Source organism: Momordica charantia (genome assembly GCF_013281855.1).
Source record: "Momordica charantia cultivar OHB3-1 chromosome 9 unlocalized genomic scaffold, Mcharantia_2.0 BLBB01000009.1, whole genome shotgun sequence".
NCBI classification, from domain to species: Eukaryota; Viridiplantae; Streptophyta; class Magnoliopsida; order Cucurbitales; family Cucurbitaceae; genus Momordica; species Momordica charantia.
This window is the reverse complement of record NW_028275167.1, coordinates 19996962-20024079: the sequence shown is the minus strand read 5'-3', so window position 1 is coordinate 20024079 and position 27118 is coordinate 19996962. Positions and strand designations below refer to the sequence as shown.

The 27118-nt window shown below is 35.8% G+C and overlaps 1 pseudogene; it reads left to right on the top strand.

The window, feature by feature from the left end:
- The first annotated feature begins 3521 nt into the window (after positions 1–3521).
- Positions 3522–9499, top strand: LOC148209170 (uncharacterized; annotated as a pseudogene).
- The last annotated feature ends 17619 nt before the right edge of the window (positions 9500–27118 follow it).

Here is a 27118-nt window from a genome sequence, read left to right as displayed (position 1 = left end):
ATAGTAAGAAGAAAATCACAGTATTAAGAGTGTCTTAATATTATCATTTCTTGTAGCTAGTCACCATCATTTAATAATTATGTGTAGTCTACTATTATGAAATAATTATTTATAGAGGTCATAATTACAATCTTTATCTCCATACTAAAAAAAAATTTACAAAGTTACATCTCTTCTATTTGAGTAGAAATCCTTAAATAAGTCATTAATCGATTTATTAGAGGGCACTGGTATGTTTTGTGTCAGTTTATTTTCATTATTCACGCAGTATCTGGGTTGGGCCCCTCAATAACGACCTGAACTCGAAGCTGAGCTTCGGTTCACTTCCACCTACTGACTCCACATCGGTCCATTGTCACATTCTCGGAAAAAATGTGGCGGCGGAGTTTCAGCAATGCCGCCGGATCTACAGCCTCCTTGAAGAATAAGAAATGGGACACAGTGGTAATCGGCAGTAGTGGCCTCAACAGCCTCACTGCAGCTGTGTACCTAGCTCGAGGTGGTCTCTCCATCGCAGTACTTGAGCGACGTCATGTTCTTGGCAGTGTTCAAAATGGCAATGTCAATGAAAATGTCGAGGTCCCGATTTTACGGACATGTCATGTCGATGGATATTTCGGGAAAAATAATGGAAATTGTGGAAATTGTTGGAAATTTTTTGAGTTAGCAAATAAAACTTGAATTGTAGCTTAATTAGCCTATAATTGATCACCTTTAACCATTAAATGTAAGAATATGACCATTTTACTTATGAAAATGTCGACATCGATGGAAATATCGAAAAAATATTTTTTCCTTTAATGAAGATTGATGGAAATTATTTGAATATGTAAATTAAACTTTAATTGTAAACTTTTGACTACTTCTTTAGTATTTTTTAATTTGATTCATTTGGAAATGAGATAATTACCGACTTGGTTTTCTAACGCATTTCTAAATTCTAATTAACTCGTACGTATTTACTTTTTACCTATTCCTCTTTTCAAATTTGAATTTACACATTTTTCAAATACATTATCAAATCAATCATTAATCCAACTTTCCAATCAAATTTACACAATTTCCAAACATATTTCTAATTCACTCAAATTATTTTTACTCTTTTACTTTTTACCTACTTTTCTTTCCAAAATCGATTTTACATATTTTTCAAACACATTTTCACATCAATCATTAATTCAACTTTCCAATCAAATTTACACAATTTCCAAACACATTTCTAATTCACTCAAATTATTTTTACGTTTTTACTTTTTACCTACTTTTCTTTTCAATTTTGAATTTATGCATTTTTCACAACACATTATCAAATCAAGCATCAATTCAACTTTCCAATCAAATTTACACAATTTCCAAACACATTTCTAATTCACTCAAATTATTTTTAATTATTTATGCTTTTTTACTTTTTACCTACCTTTCTTTTCGAATTTGAATTTACACATTTTTCAAAGACATTTCTAAATCAATCATCAATCCAATTTTCCAATCAAATTTATACAATTTCCAAACACATTTCTAATTCACGCAAATTATTTTTATTTTTTTTACTTTTTCCCTAATTTTCTTTTCAAATTTGAATTGACACATTTTTCAAACATATTTTTAAATCAATCATCAATCCAACTTTCCAATCAAATTTATACAATTTTCAAACACATTTCTAATTCACGCAAATTATTTTTATTTTTTTACTTTTTACCCACTTTTCTTTTCAAATTTGAATTTACACATTTTTCAAACAAATTTTCAAATCAATTATCAATTCAACTTTCTAATCAAATTTACACAATTTCCAAACACATTTCTAATTCACTCAAATTATTTTTAATTATTTTTACTTTGTTACTTTTTACCCACTTTTCTTTTCAAATTTGAATTTACACATTTTTCAAACACATTTTCAAATCAATCATCAATCCAAATTTCCAATCAAATTTACATAATTTCCAAACACATTTCTAATTCACTCAAATTATTATTATTATTATTATTATTATTATTATTATTATTATTATTTTACTTTTTACCTAATTTTCTTTTCAAATTTTAATTTACACATTTTCAAACACATTTTCAAATCAATCATCAATTAAACTTTCCAATCAAATTTACACAATTTCCAAACACAATTCTAATTCACTCAAATTATTATTTTTTTGTACTTATTTACTTTTTACCTAATTTTCTTTTCAAATATGAAGTTACACATTTTTTAAACACATTTTTAAATCAATCATCAAACAAATTTATACAATTTCCAAACACATTTCTAATTCACTCAAATTATTTTTAATTTGTTTTACTTTTTTACTTTTTACCTAATTTTCTTTTCAAAACTGAATTTACACATTTTTCAAACACATTTTCAAATCAATCATCAATCCAAATTTCCAATTAAATTTACACAATTTCCAAACATATTTCTAATTCACTCAAATTATTTTTTATTTTTTTGTACTTTTTTAGTTTTTACCTAATTTTCTTTTCAAATTTGAATTTACACATTTTTCAAACACATTTTCAAATCAATCATCAATCCAACTTTTCGATCAAATTTACACAATTTCCAAACACAATTCTAATTCACTCAAATTATTTTTATTATTTTATTTGGATTATTTAATTATATTTACCAACTATAAATACCCCCTACTTTGAATTCTTCTTCACAACTCACTCAATCTTAAATTTTCAATACTCTTCTTCAATATTCTCTTTTACTTTTCTCTCATTCGCTTTCTTCACACCTTAATCTCGATTTCTCTATACTCAAGGTTGGTTATCTATTTCTATATTCAAGGTTGCTAAACTATCTTATCTTTCTTCTTTTTTTAATTAAAGTTGAAATGTTTATTATCATTCATCATCTTAAATGTATTTATTGTATTACACATAATTTAATATTAAAATTATTTATTGTTAATATTTGTTATTTTTTGTATCAATCATAGATGGAAAGCGGATGTGTAGATTCAGCTTAGGCTTATTGTCGTCCAATTGAGGGAAACCAAAGTGGCACCATATGCAACATTTGTAATTTAGTGATTAAAAGTGATGAGATCACTAGATTCAAGCGCCACTTGTCTGGTAAGGATCCGAAAAAGAATACTAGATTGTGTCTCAATGTCCCACCTGAAGTGAGACAACAAATGATAGAGGGGTTTAAGGTAAAGGAAACAAAAAAAAATGAAAGAAGCAAAAGAGATGAAAGAAATACAAGATGAGCTACAAGGTAGCTTAAAAAGTCACGAAGGTTATGACGATTACGGGTCAGATGTTGAAATATACCCAGTAGATCCTTCTGCTAGAGAAAGTAAAAATATACGTGAAGCCATGCGTGCTTCAAGAAAATCTTCATAAATAGAGGAAGAGCTTAGTAGGAGTGGATTTGAGCAGGGTCAAGACTCAATTCAACTAAAAAAGTCTAGTAGTATGCATGAGCCTTCGTACTACAAGTCAAAAGGTTCAAAGCAGAAGAACATAAAAGATATGTTCACGAAGGGGGAGTAAAGGATACAATGAGTCGTTTTATCTCACGATTCTTTATATTTTACAATGTCCCATTCAACAAAGCTAAATCCCATCATCTTTCAAGAATATGATAGTCGGAGCACAACAAGTTGGTAAGTATGCTTATTCAATTATTTTGAGCGGATTTTTTTTAATATAATTGTACTTGTATAGATACTAAAATATTTTAATATTTTGTAGGTATGGGAATTGATTACCGATGCCATATGAAATGCAAACAAAGTATTTAAATCATGAGTTTGAGGAGATGGAGGAGTATGTCAATGAACAGAAATCAAAGTGGTAATCTTACGGATGCACTATCATGTGTGATGGATGGACTGGACCAACGAAATTATCCATCATCAATTTCATGGTATACTGTAAAGGTACCACTGCTTACTTAAGGTCATTCGATGCTTCTAATCAAGTTAAGGACCATAAGTACATTTATAATCTCCTCAAGAGTAGTCCAAATAGTCATAGACAATGGGTCTGCATTTAAGAAATCTGGGGAATCGATTATGAAAAAGTTTAACATTTATTGGACACTTTGTGCAACCCATTGTGTTGATTTGATGTTTGAGGATATTGGCAAGCGAGAATCAACGGATGGAATAATCAAATCTGCATGGGGGGTGACCAATTACATATATATAATCATGGTTGGTTGCTTGCCAAAATGCGCGAGCTGTGTGGAGGTGATATAATCTGACCTGGTAGCACTAGATTTGCTACAAATTATCTTGCCTTAAATAGCATGGTGAAAAAGAAGGTAGGATTGAAACGATTATTCACTGATGATGCATGGTTTACTAATAAGTTGAGCCGTACACCTATTGGTAAAGCTATTGAATCTCGCGTATTGAGCAACTCATTTTGGGATCAAGTGTAGACAGTTGTTGACATTTTCGAGCCCATGTACACTGTTCTTCAAATTGTGGATAGTGAAGTTGTTCCAACCATGCCGATTATCTATAGTTTGATTGAAAATCTGAAACTTATAATCAATCAGATAAAAGGTAGAGGTTGGGTCACTAAAATAATTCAGAATCGATGGGATAAGACACTTTCTCATCCTCTTCATGCTGTAAGTAATTTTTCATTCTAATTATAAATTATAACTTCTCACATTCATTAGTATTCATTAATAAAATGTATGCTACAATATTTTGAATTTGAATAAATTGACTATACTATATTTTCCAAACATGGTTATGTCTAGGATGTGATATTTAAGCTGACAATAATGGAACATCTCTACTTGGGAATCCATATGGAAAATAAGTTAGTCAAATATATTCACTCTTTTCTAACTACAATAAATTGATCATAATTAACTTTCATTAACGATAGTTCTGTCTAGGTTGGGGTATTTAAGCTGACAGTAATGTAACACCCCTACCTAGGAACTACTTTGAAAGTTTAATTAAGTCAATTCTATTGATCGCATAAATATTTTTTTTCTATAATCATACATACGTTAGTAATACAAAATTACTAACCAAATAATTGTATCAATCATATTTATAGCTCACTTTTTGAATCCAAATAATCAATACGGTTTGGGTATTGGCGAGGATTCTAATTTACTCGAGGCTATACACCTAGTGTATAACAAATTATTTCTAACGTGTCCTAATGTAACACCCTATATTTTTGTAATTTTTATATATAGAAAAATTGGTAATTCCATTACTTTTTTAATTGGCCATAAAAATCTTTTATTAATTAAATTAGTAATACTTAAATCTATTCGGTTTAAGTTTTAGTTTTAAAGTAATCAAAATATAATTTAAGATATTTCCTAATTCAAAAAGACAAAAAAAGAAAGATAAATAGAATCTTTTTTTCAATTTGAATTTGAATTTGAATTTACATCCTATTCAAATTAAGGTTTTACAGTTCTATAAATAGGATCCTCCAACTAAACCTAAATTGTACCTCATCATTCTCCCAAAATATTTTCCTTTTTCTTATAGCAACTTTTCTTCTTCTTTTTTTTTTGGAAATTGATTTAGATCGAGCCAGTAAATTTCGTAGATTAAGCCAACATTTATTTTGGATCGCTACTAAGGTAAGTGACTCTGTTTTCGGAATGCCTTAGGGTTAGGTTTGAATTTTTATATGATGTTTTGAATGACTATGTGATGATTGTTGTTTGTGAATTGAATGTTATGTGGAATTGTTGTGTTGCATTATAGAATGTTTAGTTATGGGACCTCATGCATGATCTTGTATGTGAAATTATTTTATATATATATCTATATAAGGGTTGTGGCAACCACCCTACTGTAATGCACAAACTTGACTAAAATTGAGGACTTAGGTGGGGAGACTTGGCTCTGCTGACTGGGTGCCAACTACCATCAGTTTTGGTAGAGTCTCCCAGGAAACTCACCTATGTACCATAATGGAGTTGGTACGTTGTGGGGTTGGGTTAATTGCTCACTTTGACCAAAAAGGAAAGGAAAGGAAAAGGAAAAAGAAAAGGAAAACAATTTGACTCAATAAATATTTAGGTCCCACATGTTCATGTTGTGTGTATGCATATCTGACCCCGTTAGTTGGATTACTTACTGAGTATTTTTAATACTCACTCATTTCCCCTTAATTTTTTTTCTAGGGAACAATAAATACGTACAAGGTGTGTGATGAGGATGTCTGTAGGTAGTGTCATGGGTTTTCGCTTCCGCTTTAGTTACATGTTTTTTTTATTTGCATTATGAGTCATTTATCTTAATATTGTGTTTTATGTAAACTATTTATGGGATCCCAAATAAAGTTTTTTTTTTAATTTTATTTTATAAAATTATGCTATGAGATTGTATTTTGTTTTATTTATTATATGAGATTGTATTTTTAATGTATCTCTTATATTTTAGAGATGCAAAAAAGAGTTATACTTTATACAATATTAAAATTCGAATGTTTTATTGAACAGACTAAGATTACAATCATCGAGGTTGTGAGAAATTATAGACTATACTGACATAGTAGGAAGAGGATGAAAATAAAATAACCTTAAAAGAAGAAGAGGAAAAAAAAGACATGTCGACATTTGAGTTGACATGTCGACATTTTGTCAACATTTTGACATGTCTACGACATGGGGGGAAAATCGACTTTCCCCCCTATGTCGATGTCGAGCATGTCGACATGTCGTTCGACATTTTGAACCCTGGTTACGGATCAAACCTAGGAATTGATAGATTTACCTGTAGGAAATAAACCTATTAGAAATAAATGGATCTATAAAAGGAAAATGAGATCATATGGTACGATAAAAAAAATACAAAAGTAGACTAGTGGTTGTAGGTTACTCACAAAAGTACGACATTAATTACTTCGATACTTTTTCTCCTGTAACCAAGATTGCTACAATTAGATCTTTGGTAGCTTTAGCTGCTATTCGAGACTTAGTAATACATCAAATGGATGTAAAAACAGCTTTCCTTAATGGTGATTTAGAAGAGGATATCTATATGACACAACATGAAGGTTTTCTAGCTACTGATCAAGAAAATAAAGTATGCAAGCTTAACAAATCTCTCTATGGCCTAAAACAAGCTCCTAAACAATGGTATGAAAAATTTAATGGTACTTTGGTAAATAATAGTTATAAAGTAGATTGCTTTGACACACGTGTTTACTCAAAATTGTTTGGAGCTGATTGTGTGATAATATGCTTATATGTTGATGACATGCTCATTTTCTATTCAAACTTAGATGTCATTAATGAGACGAAGTTACTCCTTTCTTCACATTTTGAAATGAAAGATTTAGGAGATGTTGATGTAATACTTGGTGTAAAAATAAGGAAAATATAATGGGTATTTCTTATATCAATCACACTACATTGAGAGAATGCTGAAAAAGTTTGATCACTTTGATAAATCACTATAAGAACAACACTTTGTGATGCTAACATGAGTCTTAAAAGTAATCAAGGCGATCTCAATCTGAATATGCAAAACTCATAGGTAGTGTGCTACATGTTTTTAATGAATTACACAAGACCTGATATTGCATATGCGGTATGTAGACTGAGTATCACACTCAAAACCCTGGTAAAGATCATTGAAGTGCTCTACATAGGTTGTTAAGGTATCTTAGGGGTACAATGAACTATTCTTTGTATTAACAAATTTCTTACTATACTAGAAGAATATTGTGATGCAAACTGGGTTACAAATAATGATGAAGTGAGCTCCACTAGCGAGTATGTGTTTACTTTTGGCGGTGGAGTTATCTCATGGAAATAAGCAAAACAGGTCTGCATTGCTCACTCTACCATGGAATTTGAGTTCGTAGCACTTTAACTGGTAGGTCAAGAGACTGAATGGCTGAGAAGTCTTCTTGGAGACGTGCCAACTGTAGGGGAAATTTGTACCTGTATCCATTCACTGTGACTCACAAGCTGCCATAGAGATTGCCAAAAACAGTGTGTACAATGCCAAGATACGCCACATACGTCTAAGACATGGAGCTATGAAGCAGTTGCTGAAAGATGAAATTATATCCTTGGAATATGTGAGGTCTGAAAGGAACCTAGCGAATCCTCTCGCCAAAGGCCAAACAAGAAGAGTAATTCTGGGGTTCTCAAAATGTATGAGACTCAAGTCATGATGCTTACTCACTAATCCATATTTAATAATATTTTTCAATATAATTCTTTCTTTTTATAATTAATATTTATATTTTTTAATTAATATAGAATATTCATATTAAATGCAAAATCTTTTACTTACTTGAGGTTTCTCTTGTATTTGAGTAAGAAAGATTTAATATTCATTAAAAAGTCTTAAAATATTTTGGGCGGCGGGTATTCAAAATCTTCCCAAATTTTCCCCAAATTCAAATATTTTTCCCAATTTTGTGTGGCGGACACAATTCAAAAATTTTCATATTGTTTCCCAGATTCAACAATTTTTCCAATATTGTGGCCAATGACAATTTTATCTTTTCCGACGACTTTTTTTTATCTATTCCCACAACTTATTAATTTTTCCAATATATTAATTAGGTTATATAGTATATTTTTTATATTGTTATATGCTTATATATTTAAATGTAACACCCCAGGTCTAGGATTCGAAATCCGAATTCGACACCTTTAACTAGGAGGTCACTCAACTGAAGATTGCTCCAAGTCAAGCACGCTTAAATTTGGAGTTCTTATGATTGAGCCACCGAAATGAAGGTGCACCTTGTTACTATAGGTAGTGACTATCAACTATTTTAAGCCTTTCTCTACCATTCTTCTATGATCTCAGGATACCTCTTATTCGGATGTGGTATTGGTTCATTCATGTGCCCCTTCTCTTTAGTCAGGCGTCACATGCCCACTAACTTTCGCCTTTGTTGGTCCTCGAACCACATCGTACTGGAAGAAGTTCCTCTCTGATACCATTTATAACGCCCCAGGTCCAGGATTTGGCACCTCTTTACCCCGGCATTCCCCTGCATCCTCTACGAGAACGCACCACCGTCTAGTTCTGAGCCACTTAGAAGAGCGTAGACTATCCCTAAGTCCAACACGTTTCATTTGATCAGCATGCTTTGTGCTTACTCACATCCTTCCTAGTAAAGCAACTAGGACGTCACTCAACCCAAGATTGCTCCAAGTCAAGCACGCTTAACTTTGGAGTTCTTACGATTGAGCCACCGAAAAGGAAAATGCACCTTGTTACTATAGGTAGTGACTATCAATTCTTTTAAGCATTTCTTGACAATTCTTCTATGATCTCAGGACCCTTCTCATTCAGATATGGTATCGGTTCATTTATGTACCCCTTCTCTCTGGTCGGGCGTCACATGTCCACCAGCTTCCGCCTTGGTTCAGGCATACTGGGAGAGGTTTCGCTCTGTTACCATTTGTAAGGACCCATGTCCAGGATTCGAAATTCGTATTCGGCATCTGAGACGGTGGTGCGGTCAGGTCGCAGAGGATGCAGGTGAATACGGTGGTGCAGTCAGGTCGTAGAGGATGCAGGGGAATGTCGGGGCAATGAGGTGTTAAATCCAGATTCTAAATCCTAGACCTAGGGCGTTACAAATGGTATTAGAGTAGAACATCTCCCAGTACGATATGGTTCAGGGACGAACCAAGGCGGAAGCTAGTGGGCATGTGACGCCCGACTAGAGAGGAAGGGTACATGACTGAACTGATACCACATCCGAATGAGAGAGATCCTTAGATCATAGAAGAATGGTCAAGAAAGGCTTAAAAGAATTGATAGTCACTACCTATACTAACAAGGTGCACCTTCCTTTTAGATGGCTCAATCGTAAGAACTCTAAAGCTAAGCATGCTTGACTTGGAGCAATCTTTGGGTTGGGTGACCTCCTAGTTGCTTTACTAGGAAGTATGTGAGTGAGGATAAAGCATGCTGAAAGGACACGTTTTGGTCTGTATGGATAGTTTATGCTCTTCTAAGTGCCTCAGAACTATATGGTGGTGCGGTCAGGTCGTAGAGGATACAAGGGAATACTGGGGCAAAGAGGTGCCGAATCCAGATTCCGAATCCTTGGCCTAAAGCGTTACATTATTAAAATTTGTATAGGAATAGTACTTCTTTTTCCAACATTTTTTCGACGAACATTATATAATATATACCTTTTAAAGTATGTTAAATGTATACTCATCCAATGTTATATACAAAAATATTATGTTATATAATATAAACCTTAAAGTATATGTGCATATATCCAAAATATACTCGTATGGAACATATACATAAGTGGAACATATATCCGACATATATTTTGTAACAATACAACATAGACTCCACAAATAAGTCATCCTTTTTATTATTTCAGAGAAAAAAAAAAAGAAACCCTAAGTTTTTTTTTTTTTTTTTGCCCCTTTCTCAAGTAGCTGCCCTCCTTGGTGTTCCCAACCATCGACCCTCCCCTTTCTGGCAACAATCGCAACATCCTAACGATCCATCTGATCACGAATGCTAAAGGCCCAAGAACCACAATGTCGATCAACGATCACAACACGAAAATTTAATGGGCCATCTCCCCGACAACTCAAATTTGTGGTATTTCCTCCTCCGCCAACTCTGCAGCAACGACGGCGCACCTAAGACAAGTACAAACAACAATCTGCAGCGCTACATGACATCTGAACCATATCTACAACCTCTAACAAAGCTCCACCAACAGCATCCCACAAACCCTTCCATCGACGTTTGTCCACGATCAACATCAAGTAGCCCGCCGACAACTCAAATACTTCATCGTCGGAAAGTTCATCACTCCATAAATTGATGGTAGAATAAAGAGAGGGTGGGAAGAAATGGAAAATGGAAATGGATGTTTCAGATTGGATTGAAACTATTTTTAGGTATAAGAAGCATAAGAAACTCCATAAATAATGTACAATTAAAATCTCTTTCTATTTATGACCGTCTATTTAAAAAAAATAATATATATTTTATTTGGCACAATTAAAATCTCTTTCGACTTATGATTTTTCTTTTTATTTTTAAATATTATATATCCTCTAATGGGCAAATTTGTAATTTACATATTATCTTCCCTTTTAAATGGACTAACTTTAGACCTTTGTGAAATATTTGGTTAAAATGGACATTTTTTGTAATTGAGGTCTCAAAATGGGCTAATAATGTACGTATCCCTTATTTTTAAATCAGTTGTTGGGCCCGTGTAAATGCCTAAGCCCACTACCTTATCGCTTGAAATTAGAGGAATTGTTTTTTGTGGGTTGTTTGAAAACTATTTTTCACAAATGGTTTGGGTAGAAAATCAAGCTGAAGTTCAACTAATTCAGTTGGAAATTAGGAAGTTAGCTAAGATTTTTGTAAACTAAATTACTTCTTTTTAATTCATATGGTTAGAGCCTCTTGTATAAATATGGGTGTTACTTATCACTTAAGGAATAAGAAAAAAATCTTTCTCCTATACAAAGCTTCAGAGCTTCGATTTTTTTTCCCTCAAACCTTAGCTTAATCATCGGAACTCTAGCCATTGTTGCTGGAACTCTAGCCGCCGTCATCGAAACCCTAGCCAAGCCGGACTAGCGTTCTTCCTAAGACAAAGTCGTCGCTACCCTCAGACAAAGTCGTCGCCGCCGTCGTTGCCCTTAAACAAAGCTGCCATCACCATTGCCGTCGCCATACCTTTTTTTCCTTTGAGAGAGTGGCCTAATTCTTCTCTTTGTTTCCTCTTATTTATTATACAATGTTAGCATTCTTGGGTGTGTTGTCCTAAACTCGTAGTTTGTATTTATTTAAAAACAAATGTATATTCAATAAAGTTTTATTCAATAAATTTGTTGTTGAATTCATAGCATTGCATTGTCCAAAATCTAATAAACTAAACATCCAAGGTTATTATCGTGTAACCGGGACAGTATATATACTGGGTATCTATTTGATATACTAGGTATATATTTGATATACCCCTGATATATGAGGTATATATTTGATATACCCCTAATATACGAGTAGATAATGTCTCGTGAATAACCTAAAGGGTCTATAGTATATGGATAAGGCAGGGTACCTTATCCTGGCAACACTCTAGATACGGCCCACTTTGTAAATGTTACAGACGACTCGATCCAGGTCGTTCGTGTGGAGACATGCGAGTGGGGGTATCCTATACAATAAGTTTGTATAAGACCGGATCGCGAAATAGGTAATCTTTAGATGTAACGCCGTTAACTAACAAATTACTATTTCATAGGATGACCAGACAACTCATTCTCAATTCTGAGTGAGTTATGGACTCCTGCTCGTGAGGACTCGTCCTTTAATCTGTATGGGTGACAGTTGCCCGAGTCGCCGACTCAACATTCCTACCATTTTGGAGACAAGACCGAGTGGGGAGCTGGGAACATAACTTCACAAGATGAAATTCACTCCTCCCCGACTTTAGGGGAGTAGATGAGTGTTCTCTTAATTACTGACTTCGGGACTTGAACAAGGGGCCCTACCCTCTCACTCGCCCGAGAGGCACTTCCGGTTATTGGTCGGACCATAACCGGGTTGTTCATTAGAGTAGTAGTGGTATTTAAGGAATAAGATGTAACTCAGGGGTAAAACGGTAATTTGACCCAGCTTGAGTTACGTGCACTCATGAAAGATTGACTTGTCATTAATGGTCGATATCTGTGGACATAGAAATAATCTATAGTGAGAAGAGTTCAGCTGCGGGTTTTTAGTGGAGTAACACGTAGTTAACGTATGTTGATTAAGGTGGTTAATGAGTTTAATTAAATTAATCTCGTAACGTTGGAGCTTCTGATCTATAGGTCCATTAGGTCCCCTTGCTAGCTCGTAAAGGGTAATTAAGAACATAAAATCTTGGAAAGTAATTTGAATTGTTCAAATTTAATTAAAGGGAATTTGAGTTAATTGTGTATGACACAATTTAAGATAATATATTATGATACATTAGAAAACTATTTGTTATGAGAGAATAATATGATAGGATTCATATTAATACTATATGTTAAAGTTTAATGTGAATTAGATTCATATTAAATACTATAAGTTATGAGGGAAATGTATATTTGAATATGATTCAAATATTTATTTGTTTAATTATATTTATTTAATTTATTAATTAAATAAGATTTAATTAATTATTAATTAAATTAAAATAGTTTTAATTTAATTAATTATTTAATTTATTTATTAAATTAAATTAATGAATATATATATATATATGTTTGTTAATTATGGATACACCACTCCCCATCAATATTGTCTCCTTTCTTCCCTTCTCCCTCTTCCCTCATTTCTTTATAAAACATAGGGAATTTCCCTGTGTTTTGGGGTTGTTGATCAAAAAAGGAAGAACACGCTCTCTCTCGCGAAAACCGATTCTCAATTCCTTTCTTTTCGTTCTCATTTCTCCAAGATACGAGATACCACAATCTCGTTCTTAGGTCCTTGAGACATAGCGAGGTAACTTGGTGGTGGTGTTCAATCACGCATTCGGGAGTTTTTGTTCGTGCTATCACGACGCTCGTGTTCGAGGAAGAGAATCTGCCAACGGTCTTCAAAAGTAAGTGGTTTTCTTATTCCCCGTGAGGCTTAACCTCGGTTTTAAATAGAATTGTTCTGTTTTTATAAGAACCGGTATCGTTCCTCTTCTAAAACCAAATTGAATCACAAGCGATAAATCGCTTCCGCTTGAGATTCGATCCCTTCAATTGGTATCAGACCCTGATCGTAATTCAATTTCGTTTTTGGACAAAACGGTACTTGTTTTGGTGGGTTAATTTAATGCATAAGATGTATGTTGGTTTGGTAGTAGACAGTTTCAGTTTTTGGCATTTAGATTTACAATTTATATTGATTTGATCAATGTAAGGGCCAGTTGTTTTGGGCATTTTGTTGTAAATCGAGTTTGTATAGTCCGGGTCGTTCGTGGAAAAGTGTTGCTGCGAAGGAGGGCCAGATTTCGAAGCTTTTTGGAGCGTTTTTGCTGCTGGAATAGAGACCAGAGCAGCAGGTCCGTGATAGCAGCGCCATGGTGCCATCCTGCAGCGCCGTGGCACTGTAGCATTTTTCCAGCAAGCGTCGCGGCGCTGCACTGTAGCGCTGCAACGCTGTGCTGCAGTGCCGTGGCGCTGAAGCTGCTGGAATTTGCTGCAGCAGCGCCGCGGCGCTGTCCTGGTGTTCTTTTCGACCTCTTCGCACGTTTGAGGCTCTGCAGACGTTTTTTTAATTAATGTAATTTTTGTTTACGTTAATTTAATTTTAACGTAGGATGCCAAAAACCGGTCTACTTATTTATTGCATTATGAATGTGATTATTTTATGAATTATATGTTGCATAAAGTATGTCATATAGTTTTAAAATCCCACCATAGGTTAAGCATAATCATGCATAATATGTATATAATAGTTATAATCTATGGTAGCATGTTTATTTTCATAATTGATTAATATAAGTGTTATATTAATAAGATGAAAATAAAGTTGCATTGAGCATCACATTACTTTAGTTAATATAATTGTTATATTAACGTATGCTTGCAATGCATGTATATAGGTTTAATGTCTTAAATTTTATAAGAATTATAAAATTTGGTAGATAGAAATTAAAATCTATAATAAAGAATTGCATGCAAACATAGGGTCTAAGTTAATTAATTTTAAAGGGGTTTAAAATTAATTAGACCTTAGGTTATATCTTCTAATATGATTAGGGGTAGTCTTTTATTTTGTTTTAACTAGGTTTAAAATGAAATGAGAAAATACTAAATAAAAAATATTGTTTATAAGGGAACCCTGTCTAAGGAAGGTTCTGTCTAGGTTGAGCTATTTAATCTGACCGTAAGGGAACACCTCTACCTGGGAACTGACCTGAGGGTTGAATTAGTCAATATTTTATGCATACAATAATGCCATTAGTTTATTAAAACGTTTGATAAACTAAAACATTATTGTACAACTTCCAATATAAATAGTTATATTGGGCGGACTAAAAATTCACTTAGTTAATTTCACTTAGCCGGAATTTATCTAAGTAATATACCCTAGTCTTAGAACACTAAGTGGGAGCAAAAGAGAATATGTAATATACTGCGTATATATTTGATATACAAGGTATATATAACATGTTTTTTTCTCTTTCTCACGTTCTCCTTATATTCACACTGTGAGTTCCATGCTCGACTTCGTGTCGCCCTAGGCGCGGTCTCCCTACGGAAGGTCTTTGCATGGTTCAATATCGAGATGAATGGAGATAGTATTCATAGTAAGTGGGAGAAAGACGTGTGACAATACATCCTGCGGTCTCCGCCATTGGTTTGCACCGTGAGGTTTCATACATGACCTGCGTGTCGTCTTGGAGCGACCATCCCTACGGAGGGTTCATTGTATGGAATCAAAACCAAGGCAAACTCCAGAAATGGATAAGGATCTCTTAGGTTTTACTCCAATATTTTCCTTCCCTACGGCGGGAGTATTGGGGCGGACCTCTGAGGTTTGAAAATGGTGGGTCACACTTATGGGGAGTTGATAAGCTAGTTAGCAATTCCCTGACCAAATGAACGATGACTAAAGATTATAAGAATAAGAATTATTCTGGTGTAAAATTTAGTTGAGAACGTTTCAATTTAATGAAGGAGTACATGTCTACCCTACGGTAGTTGTTGCTCTAAATCACTAAAGCGTCGTTACAAAACAATTTTGTTAGGGTGCTTAATTACTTTTACTAAAATTTGATTGAGTTTAAAGGCTAATGCATGAAACTAATATAGGTTTGTTTTTACTTTCAGCATGTCTACTTCTATTATTGCACTCCTTGCCGCACAAAAACTTAACAGCGAGAATTACAAACAATGGAAATCTAATCTAAACAGTATTCTCGTGATAGATGATTTTAGGTTCGTCTTGCAAGAGGATTGTCCTCAAGCTCTTGCGCCTAACGCCACTGTGGTGGTGCGCAACGTCTATTACAGATGGATCAAGGCCAATGACAAGGCCAAGGTCTACATCTTGGCGAGCATATCTGATGTGCTTGCTAAGAAGCATAAGGACACGGTCACCGCTAAGGAGATCATGGACTCGCTGCAGAGCATGTTTGGACACCGTCCTCACAGGCTCGACATGAAGCCCTTAAGTTCATTTACAACTCCCGCATGAAGGAGGGCTCCTCAGTGCGAGAACATATTCTCAACCTGATGGTCCACTTCAACGTGGCAGAGTCGAACGGAACTATCATAGACGAGCAGAGTCAGCTCAGCTTCATTCTGGAATCTCTTCCAAAGAGTTTCCTGCCATTCCGCAGCAATACGGTTATGAATAAGTTGGAGTACACTCTTACCACGCTCTTAAATGAGCTCAGACTTACCAGTCTATTATTAAAAGTAACGGACATGAAGGGAAGGCAAACGTTGCCACCTCGAAAAAGTCCCACCAAGGTTCGACCTTTGGAGCCAAGTCTGTGCCATCATCTTCTGGAAGTAAGACTTTCAAGAAGAAAAAGGTCACTGGTAAGGGGCCTAGACCTCACCCTACTGCTGCCACTGCCAAGAAAGGCAAGGCCAAGGTTGCAGAAGAAGGAAAGTGTTTCCACTGCAATGTGGACGGGCATTGGAAGCACAACTGCCCAAAATACTTGGCCGAAAAGAAGAAAGCCAACGAAAGTAAATATGATTTACTTGTTTTGGAAACATGTTTAGTGGAGAACGATGACTCTGCCTAGATATTGGATTCAGGAGCCATTAATCACGTTTATTCTTCGTTTCAGGGAATTAGCTCCTGGAGGCAGCTTGACGCTGGAGAGATGACTCTCAAGGTCGGAACGGGAGAGGTCGTCTCAGCTGTGGCGGTAGGGGAGCTCAAGTTGTTGACAAACAATAATATGTATATATTATTAGATATGTGTACGTAGTTCCTAAAATTAAAAGGACCTTAATTTCAGTTTCTTGTTTGTTAGAACATTTATATTTCATTTCTTTTAATTTAAATGAAGTGTTCATTTCAAGAAATGGTGTCAAAATTTGTTCTGCTTTGCTTGAAAACAACTTGTATGTGCTAAGACCAACCATAACTAAAGCAATTTTAAATACCGAGTTGATTAAAAATGCTAAAACTCAAAATAAAAGGTAAAAAGTTTCTCACAAAGAAAATACCTATCTTTGGCACTTAAGATTAGGTCACATTAATCTCAATAGGATTGGGAAGTTGGTTAAGAATGACATTCTAAGTGAGTTAGAAGACGATTCTTTACTACCATGTGAGTCTTGTCTTGAAGGGAAGATGACTAAAAGACATTTTTCTGGAAAAGGTTATAGAACCAAAAAGCCTTTAGAACTTATACATTCAGACCTTTTGTGGTCCAATGAATGTTAAAGCTCGATGAGGGTATGAATACTTCATCTCTTTTATAGATAATTATTCAAAGTATGGTTATTTATACCTAATGCAACATAAGTCTGAAGCCCTTGAAAAGTTCAAGGAGCACAAGACAGAAGTTGAAAATCAATTAGGTAAATCCATTAAAACACTTGATCCAATCGGGGTGAAGAGTATATGGACTTGAGATTTCAGGACTATATGATAAAACATGGAATCACATCCCAACTCTTAGCCCCTGGTACACCTCAACAAAATGGTGTATCAGAAAGGAGAAATAGAACACTGTTGGACATGGTTATCGATCAATGATGAGCTATGCTCAGTTGCCTAACTCGTTTTGGGGTTACGTAGTGGAGACTGCGATTTACATTTTGAATGTAGTTCCATCGAAGAGTGTTTCTGAAACACCCTTTGAGCTATGGAAGGGTCGTAAAACTAGTTTACGTCACTTCCGCATTTGGGGATGCCTGGCACACGTGCTCATGACTAACTCAAAGAAACTGGAACCTCGTTCAAAAGTATGTCTATTCGTAGGTTACCCTAAAGAGATGAGAGGTGGTCTTTTCTTCGATCCACAAGAAAACAGAGTGTTTGTATCGACAAACGTCACCTTCTCGGAAGAAGACCACGTTCGAGATCATAAACCACGAAGTAAGGTAGTGATAAACGAGATTTCCGAAGAGGCTACAAATATGTAAACAAGAGTTGTTGATCAAGCTGGCACTTCAACAAGAGTTGTTGATGAAGCCAGTACATCACGTCAGTCACATCCACCTCAAGAATTAAGGGTACCTCGACGTAGTGGGAGGATTGTGTCACAACCTGACCGCTACGTGGATTTAACTGAAACCCAAGTTGTCATAACTGATAACGATGTCGAGGATCCATTGACCTACAAAAAGGCAATGGAAGATGCTGACAAGGACAAATGGGTCAAAGCCATGGACCTGGAAATGGAGTCTATGTACTTCAACTCTGTTTGGGAACTTGTAGATCAACCTGACGGGGTAAAACCCATAGGGTGCAAATTGATCTATAAGCGAAAACGAGACGCCGAAGAAAAGGTACAGACCTATAAGGCGAGACTTGTGGCAAAAGGCAACACACAAAAGGAAGGGGTGGACTATGAAGAAACCTTTTCCCCAGTAGCTATGCTTAAGTCCATCAGAATACTTTTGTCCATTGTCACATATTATAACTATGAGATATGGCAAATGGACGTCAAGACTGCCTTTCTGAATGGCAATCTTGAAGAAAGTATTTATATGTCTCAACCCGAAGGGTTCATAGCACAAGGTCAAGAGCAAAAGGTTTGCAAGCTTCAACAGTCCATATATGAACTGAAACAAGCATCTCGATCTTGGAACATAAGGTTTGATACTGTGATCAAATCTTATGGTTTTGACCAAAACGTTGATCAGCCTTGTGTATACAAGAAGATCATCAACAACACTGTAGCCTTTTTAGTGTTATATGTGGATAATATCCTACTCATTGGGAATGATGTAGGATACCTCACTGACATAAAGAAGTGGCTAGCTACTGAGTTCCAAATGAAGGATTTGGGAGAAGCTCAGTATGTTCTTGGCATCCAAATTCTAAGGGATCGCAAGAATAAAACGTTAGTCCTGTCTCAAGCAACTTATATCGACAATATCTTGTTTGATATTCGATGCAGAATTCCAAGAAAGGCTTATTGCCCTTTAGGCATGGAATTCATCTGTCTAAGGAACAATGTCCTTAGACACCTCAAGAAGTTGAGGATATGTGTAACGCCCCGCGTTACTCAGGTCCGGCCCTACGTTACTCAGGTCAGGTTACCCTCGAGTCCCGGGGCTTTCTTCTCAGAGATAATTTTAAATCTATCTAATTGCTCTGTGTTAGTTATTTTGAACTACTATAGTAATTGTTGTGAGTTATTGGTTTTATGTATGTATTTAATGGTTGTTGATTGTGAGTGTGTTGCCGTGGCACTTGCCTGGGTCGTTGAGCCGATTGCTTAATTCTATTAGTAGAACAAATTAAGTATAGGGAGGTGAGGTTTGCATTCGTAATCTTTTGGAGTCCATGGGTCTTGTTTTCTTTCATTCAATTTTTAGTTAAATGGGCTTTATTAGAAGCCCAAAACTTATCCAAAGAAGGGGCCTTGTGTGGTTTTGTCAAATGCCCAAAACCCTAGCTATTTGCAAATTAAAACAAAGAGTTATAAAGAAAAGAAAAAGAAAAACCCTAGCCTTTTTCCCCCACCTTCACGTTTAGCCTTTCCCTCCACTAGGGCTGCCTCACGACCTTCGCCAGCGAGCCTCCCTCTGAAGACCACAACCGGCGACGGCACGACTACCCAGTCCACGGCGGCAGGCACGGCGACGGCTCCATTTCACGGCAACGGGCGCGGCGGTGTGTTCGAGAACAGCGGGCGACGTGCGGCGTGGGCGCGGCGGTGTGTTCGGACAGCGAGGTGTGCAGCGGCGGCGTCCGTTCGTGGCAGCGGCGGCGTCCGTTCGTGGCAGCGGCGGGCGGCGACTCCGTTCGTGCTAGCAGCTTGCGGTGGTGTGTTCGAGAACAGCGGGCGACTTGCGGCGTTGGCGCGGCGGCGTGTTCGGACAGCGGGGTGTGCAACAGCGGCGTCCGTTCATGGCAGCGGCGGGCGGCGACTCCGTTCGTGCTAGCAGCGTGCGACGGTGACGATTGAGTGTTGCCATCCGTGACAGCGGGGGTAGTAGATGTGGCGGTGACAGCGGGGAATTTCAAACAGCGGGGTCTTATAGTGTTTGGCGACTACCCACACCTGATAACAGCCCAATCTATGCAACCCACGCCCCGTCGACTAGGATTGGAGCTACCCGCACCTGAACGAAATCGTTTCTGGCAGTAACGAAGCATTTATAGCACCTTAGAACTAATTCGATGGCTGAAACTTCTATTTTAATTGCTTTTTTTTTCCTTGGTGTTTAGGTGTTGAATCGACGCATGATTTGGAAGCCTAGCAGTGTGTAAGTAGTACCGGGGGTGGGGGGCGTGTGTGAGTGAATGTGTGCTAAATTCCTTGGATAAGTCTTTGTGTTATTGTTCGCGTTAATCTAGATTTGAATGTCTGTTACTATTGATTCTGGCTGTCTTTTGTTCGTTGAGATAATTCTGGAAGAATGGATTCTATTATAATTGTCGACGTTAGATTTGGTTATGACTGAATATTGCCCGTTATTGCTGAACTTGTAGTTGTGCTGGCTAAAATGTTGTGAAGCATCTGTGGAAGTCTATGTTTCTGAGTATGACTGTTGTATCGGTGATTCTGAGTATGTTGGACAGTTTCATGAGGTCATCCCTAGTTGAGTGATTTGTACAAGTTGCTTGGTTTCGTTTAGAATAAACCATGTAATTAAGGCGTGCATTATACTTGTTTGTTGTTCTTGATGGGCTTGTTGCATCTGTCGTATGGTAAAACATTGGTGTGATATGTTAGACGTGTGAGTAGGATCCCAAACATTTTGAGAAGTCTAGTTGTGGTTACTAAGGCCTAGTCGTAGGAATATTGGGTCTACCTTAATGTGTAGGTTGCTCTGTCAAGCAGGATGGGTCATTGTGAGTTGGAACCCTTGTTGGAAGCAAGATGTGGGTTCGTCAGTGTTGTATGGTTCGGGTAGGATGTTGAATGAGGGTTAAGCCCCGTGAGTAAAGAGTCGGGGTCTGATACGTCTCTATGGGTGTCGAGGCTCCAGGTACAAAAGGTCGGGGGTCGATACACCATTTTTTGGTTGAGATGAATGTCGAGGCTCCGGGTACAAAGGGTCGGGGGTCGGCACGATGAGTCTAATTGAGACTAGCCTTGATTTTATACGGGGTGGAGGCCAAGAACCAATATCAAAGACCGTTGGACCTTGGGAATAAATAGCAAGGTCGAATGCCAAGCTTCTATGGAGGGTTATCGGTACCTTGGGGATAAATGTCAAGGACCGATGCGCCTCGAAGGGCTAGCCTTGGAGTACTAACTCAGGGTTTGATACAAGTTGTATGTTGAAAGGGTTAGGAGCTAGCGGGTTGTGCAAATCAAAGCCACGATAGTTCCGAAGTTGGTTGGAGTGTCGAGAGGTCACTTTACTGTTATTAGTTCTTGATGTTTAATACTTAGATTGTTGTGTATGATGTCGATGTGATTGTGAGTATGCTGTTTGGTATCTATTTGGTAAGGGCTACTTACGGAGTATATTATATACTCACCCCCCCTCTATGTTGTTGGTTTCAGGTGTGAACAGGACCCTCGGCCGTGGTGATGACGTGGAGAAGGCTTGACCGAGGAGGGACCACTAGTTATGTTTTGTTTAGGATAGTTGGACTGGGATTTCCTTGCCCTTCGCGTTAGAAACTTAGTGCCAGCGTTGTCAGAGTTTGTTGACTCACGGGGCGTTTCTTTCTTTTGTTTTATGTTTTTGTTCTTTTCTTTTTATTTCATACTTGTTCTTTACCGAGCTGTCAGCTGCCCGGATTCATTATTGTTGTTTAAAACCAGGTTGAGTTGTTGAATTGTGGAAGCAAATAATTGTAACTTTCTTTAATTGGTTTTAGCCACTGAGGCAAATTGCGGGTTTTCTAGGATCCGGTCTTTTTCTTAGTTGGGTTGCTAGCCATTGAGGCCAATCTAAGTTTCCAGGTGTCCTTTTGTTGTGACTGAAACCCCACAGGTTTTTCCTCCGTTTCATGTTCCATTAATGAAAAGAAAAAAAAAGTGATTAGTTATGGCAACAATACCCCATACCTTGTAGTGATTTTGGGGACGTTACAATATGAGACATATACCCTATGCTTCAGTAGTGGGCAGTCTGATGTACGCTATGTTGTGCACTAGGCCTGATATTTGCTATGCGGTAGGGATGGTCAGTAGGTATCAATCCAACCCAGGATATGATCACTGGACTGCTGTTAAAGGAATCCTCAAGTATCTTAGGAGAACGAGAGACTACAAGCTCGTGGCGCTAAGGATTTGATCCTTACAGGATACACTGACTCTGACTTCCAAATAGACAAGGATTCAAGGAAATCCACGACGGGGTCAGTATTCACTCTTAACGGAGGAGCAGTAGTTTGGCGAAGTATCAAACAAGGATGCATCGCAAACTCCACCATGGAGGCTGAGTATGTTGCAGCTTGTGAAGCAGTAAAAGAGGCGCTTTGGCTTAGAAAGTTCTTAACTTATTTGGAAGTCGTTCCAAACATGTACTTGCCCATCACACTTTATTGTGATAACAGTGGTACTATGGAAAATTCTAAAGAACCTCGAAACCACAAGAGAGGCAAACACATCGAAAGGAAGTACCACCTAATAGGGGAGATAGTGCAACGAGAAGATGTGATCGTCACAAAGATTGATTCGGAGCACAACATTGTTGATCCTTTTACGAAGGCACTCACGGCTAAAGTGTTTGAGGGTCATCTAGAAAGTCTAGGTCTACAAGCTTTATACGATTAGTCTAGGGCAAGTGGGAGAAATGTAATGGGTATATTGTATGCCCTAGTTTATTGTATTTTCCCTTTGCTTTATGATAATGTACATCTCACTTGAGTTTAGTTCAACTGGGAGTTTGTTGGGTGTGTTGCCCTAAACTCGTAGTTTGTATTTATGTAAAAAACAAATGTATATTCAATAAAGTTTTATTCAATAAATTTGTTGTTGAATTCATAGCATTGCATTGTCCAAAATCCAATAAACTAAACATCCAAGGTTATTATCATATAACCGGAATAGTATATATACTGGGTATATATTTGATATACTAGGTATATATTTGATATACCCTTGATATACGAGTGGATAATGTCTCATGAATAACCTAAAGGGTCTATAGTATATGGATAAGGCTGGGTACCTTATCTTGGCAACAGTATAGATACGGTCCACTTTGTAAATGTTACAGACGACTCGATCCAGGTCGTTCGTGTGGAGACATGCGAGTGGGGTTACCCTATACAATGAGTTTGTATAAGACCGGACCGCGAAATAGCCAATCTTTAGATGTAACGCTGTTAACTAACAGATTGCTATTTCATAGGATGACCAGGTAACTCATTTTCAATCTTGAGTGAGTTATGGACTCCGTCCGTGAGGACTCGTCCTTTGATCTGTATGGGTGAGAGTGGCTCGAGTCGTCCACTTAATATTCTTATCATTTTGGGGACGAGACCGAGTGGGGAGCTGGAAACATAACTTCACAAGATGGAATTCACTCCTCCCCGACTTTAGGGGAGTAGATGAGTGTTCTCTTAATTAATGATTCCGAGACTTGAACAAGGGGCCCAACCCTCTCACTGGCCCAAGAGGGACTTCCGATTATTGGTCGGGATATAACCGGGTTGTTCATTAGAGTAGTGGTATTTAAGGAGTAAGATGTAACTCAGGGTTAAAACGGTAATTTGATCCAGCTTGAGTTACGAGCACTCGTGAAGGATTGACTTGCCATTAATGGTCAATATCCGTGGACGCAAAAATAATCTATAGTGAGAAGAGTTCAGCTGCGGATTTTTAGTGGAGTAACCCGTAAACTTATGTTGATTAAGGTGGTTAATGAGTTTAACCAAATTAATCTCGTAATATTGGAACTTCTGATCTATAGATCCATTAGGTGCTCTTGCTAGCTCGTAAAGGATAATTAAGAACATCAAATCTTGGAAAGTAATTTGAATTGTTCAAATTTAATTAAAGGGAATTTGAGTTAATTGTGTATGACACAATTTAAAATAATGTATGATGATACATTATAAAACTATATATTATGAGAGAATAATATGAATAGGATTCATATTAATACTATAGGTTAAAGTTTAATGTTAATTAGATTCATTAAATACTATAGGTTACGAGGGAAATGTATATTTGAATATGATTCAAATATTTATTTGTTTAATTAAATATGATTTAATTATATTTAATTAATTAATTAAGATTTAATTAATTATTAATTAAATTAAAATAGTTTTAATTTAATTAATTATTTAATTTATTTATAAACACACGGAATTTTCCTGCGTTTTGGGGTTGTTGATTAAGAAAGGAAGAACACGCTCTCTCTCACGAAAATCGATTCTCAATTCCTTTATTTTCGTTCTCATTTCTCCAAGATACGAGATACCACAATCTCGTTCTTAAGTCCTCGAGACATAGCGAGGTAACTTGGTGGTGGTGTTCAATCATGCATTCGGGAGTTTTTGTTCATACTATCACGATGTCGTGCTCGAGGAAGAGAATCTACCAACGGTCCTCAAAAGTAAGTGGTTTTCTTATTCTCCGTGAGGCTTAACCTCAGTTTTAAATATAATTCTTCTGGTTTTATAAGAACCGGTATCGTTCCTCTTCTAAAGCCAAATTGAATCACAAGCGATAAATCGCTTTCACTTGGGATTCGATCCCTTCAAGGATGAGAATCTAAATTCCTGTTTCGCCCTTCACTGAGAACAACCATACTCAGTAACATGTCACAAACTCAGAGGCCATAACTATCTCCAATGGTCTCAATCTTCGATGATGTTTATGTATTGTCGTGGGCGAGAAGACCATCTCATAGGCAAAGCAGTTTCACCCAAGGCTGATGATCCAAAATTTCACACATGGAGGGTAAAAAACAACCAAGTAATGGATTGGTTAATCAACTCTATGACCATTGAGATTGTGGAGAACATTCTTGTATTTTCAACTGCCAAAGAAATTTGGGATACAGCTCAGGATACATTCTCCATAAGAACTGTCGCAACGTCATCGCGACGCGGAGCGGCCGACGTAATCCCCTGAAGGGTCTCTTTCGAGATAAGGGTTTGGAGTCGCCACCAATCATCTACGAGGTGTGATTGGTCACCTAAAAATAAAGACAAGGTCTGCGAAAACAGATTGTTGGTTCGGGAGTCGACTGAGCGTAGAGAAGGTGTTAGCACCCTACAACACCCGTTTGAAAACGGTACCACATTCTATCATAAATTATCCTATTATTTTATTTGGTCCAAGAAAAAAAATATTTTTGTTTTGATCGAAATGTCCCATGTTATATTAATTCACACCTTGTTATAAGATATGAATTAATATGTATGAGTGACACGAAGACCATTAGAAAAATTAAGCACCTCGAGTAAATTGGAGGGTTCCAATTCCCGTCATTGGAGTTTTCAAAATAATTATTTAGTAAAAAAAAATAATAACAAAAAAATATTTATTTTAAGGCACATTGAGACTTGAGCTCGTAACTTAAGCGTTAGCATTTAAACATCTAACCAAGGTGCCACCACTTTAGGATGTAATCGATGTTTTTTTTGAAAATACAAACTTTGTATTTTTAAATTTTGTTTAAAAAAAAAGGAAAAAACTCTAAACGAAATCTTTTATTTAAAATAATTATTTAGTAAAAACAATAAAAAGAGGCATGCAAAGACTCGAACTTGGGTCTGTATATTAAAAACCAAACATCTTACCACTATGTCAACACCCTAAGAAGTAAACATTGTACTCTTTTACAAAAAACAAAAGTTCTAATTTAATTTTTAAACTAAAAAAAAACGAATTTTGTTAAATTTAAACAAAAAAATAATTTTTTATGTATTTTGACATTAAAAAGATTTTTTCAAGAAAATCTTTTATTTCTAATTAAAAAAAAATTAAATTTTACTTAAAACAAATTGTTAAGATCTTTTCTAAAATGATAATCATCATTTAAAAAAAGATTTCATTCTCCTAACAACTTATTGTAAATTACAAATGTTACAAGATTAAAACAAATCCTAGAAAATAATTTTCTGTAAATCCTCTTTTTTTTAAATCTCTGCAGCAGAAATTCTCTTTCTAAAAATAAATAAAAAAATTAAGAAAACAAAATTAAGAACTTTTGAATGAAAATTTTAAAGAATCCAATTTATTTTTAAAAGATTTAGTTTATAAAACTCTTATTATTATTATTTTTAACTTACAAAACTTTAATGCAAAATCTTTTATTTAAATGAAATTAACTTTTTGTTACTTTATTTAAAAATTATTTTATTTTACTTTTAAAAAAAAATTATCTACATTATTTTTCAAAACTTATTTTAAAAAGTTTATTTTCTTTAAAAGGAAATTTTTTATTTTTTTGTTAAAAATAAACTTTTTTTATTATTAAAAGAAATGTAGGGGTATACTGTGCAAAGATTTTTACCATGGATGTCGTTCGTCGTGTTAGAGTGGGTCGCTGGACTCTTGGTCGTCGTCGGTCAATCACCGGAGGATGGTCTCAAGACAGCAATGGAGGTCGTGAGGTGTGCACTAGAGTCATGTTGTGTGTTGGTTCTATTGAACCGCTTTCAGAGACTAAGGGAAAAAATAAAAAATAAAAAATTTTCTTTACCCAAATCATTCTTCTGTGTGCTCTCTGTTTTTTCTCCCCTCCTCTGTGTGTTGTGTGTCCTTTAAATATACCAAAAAAATAACAGTAACATGCGTGAGTCAAGAAAAACCAGAGAAAAAGAGGGAAGGGAAAACGTTCGGTTTTGACGAAGGAAAAACGGGAGGAAAAACAAAATGTTTATTTTTAACCAAAACAGAATCTAAATTTATTTAAAACAAAATTATATAAATAAAATCAAATCTTTTTATTTCTTTTATTTTAATATTAAATCAAATTCTTTAAAACAAAATTTATTTTTTTTTTAATTTAATTTAAACTTTAGCTTATAACCAATAAAAAAGTAATCCTATAGTATTTAATAAAATAAAAATTAAATAATTAAAACTAAAACTAAAATAA